Raw genomic sequence first — 853 nt, forward strand, 5'->3', positions numbered from 1 at the left:
AGACGAGTTTAACGCGGTTTCCACCCCTCCCTCTCAACCGCACTAGTGCACGCTTGCCGCGCCACAACGCCGACGCTGGACCCGTGAATCGTGAGCACCCAGCTATGACTTACCGCACTCGTGCAAAATAATAAAACACGGTAAATATATTACTTACACGTGCGTTTTGTTTTGCAAGCGGCGCGAAAAAAATTAAAAAGGGAATGCAACACGAGGACTTCCCAGGAGGTCACCCATCCTAGTACTACTCTCGCCCAAGCACGCTTAACTTCGGAGTTTTGATGGGATCCGGTTCTTTAGTGCTGGTATGATCGCATCCGACATGTTACCCCGGTCTTCGTCCCTTATCCTTGCCCCTCCCAGCTCCACTACAAAGACGATTGTACATTGCTTTGGCCGCTCCCTCTCAACTACGGAGACGAGTTTAACGCGGTTTCCACCCCTCCCTATCAACCGCACCAGTGCACGCTTGCCGCGCCACAACGCCGACGCTGGACCCGTGAATCGTGAGCACCCAGCTATGACTTACCGCACTCGTGCAAAATAATAAAACACGGTAAATATATTACTTACACGTGCGTTTTGTTTTGCAAGCGGCGCGAAAAAAATTAAAAAGGGAATGCAACACGAGGACTTCCCAGGAGGTCACCCATCCTAGTACTACTCTCGCCCAAGCACGCTTAACTTCGGAGTTCTGATGGGATCCGGTGCTTTAGTGCTGGTATGATCGCATCCGACATGTTACCCCGGTCTTCGTCCCTTATCCTTGCCCCTCCCAGCTCCACTACAAAGACGATTGTACATTGCTTTGGCCGCTCCCTCTCAACTACGGAGACGAGTTTAACGCGGTTTC

The 853-nt window shown here is 51.6% G+C and overlaps 2 non-coding genes across 2 annotated transcripts; both read right to left on the bottom strand.

Moving 5' to 3' along the window:
- Window positions 1-200: 200 nt before the first annotated feature.
- On the bottom strand, window positions 201-319 carry LOC119347794. Its single transcript, XR_005168537.1, has one exon. It is a non-coding gene; the product is annotated as a 5S ribosomal RNA (ribosomal RNA).
- Window positions 320-616: 297 nt separating this feature from the next.
- On the bottom strand, window positions 617-735 carry LOC119347793. The gene has a single exon (XR_005168536.1). It is a non-coding gene; the product is annotated as a 5S ribosomal RNA (ribosomal RNA).
- Between the last annotated feature and the right edge of the window lie 118 nt (window positions 736-853).

Source organism: Triticum dicoccoides, unplaced genomic scaffold (genome assembly GCF_002162155.2).
Source record: "Triticum dicoccoides isolate Atlit2015 ecotype Zavitan unplaced genomic scaffold, WEW_v2.0 scaffold75647, whole genome shotgun sequence".
NCBI lineage: Eukaryota > Viridiplantae > Streptophyta > Magnoliopsida > Poales > Poaceae > Triticum > Triticum dicoccoides.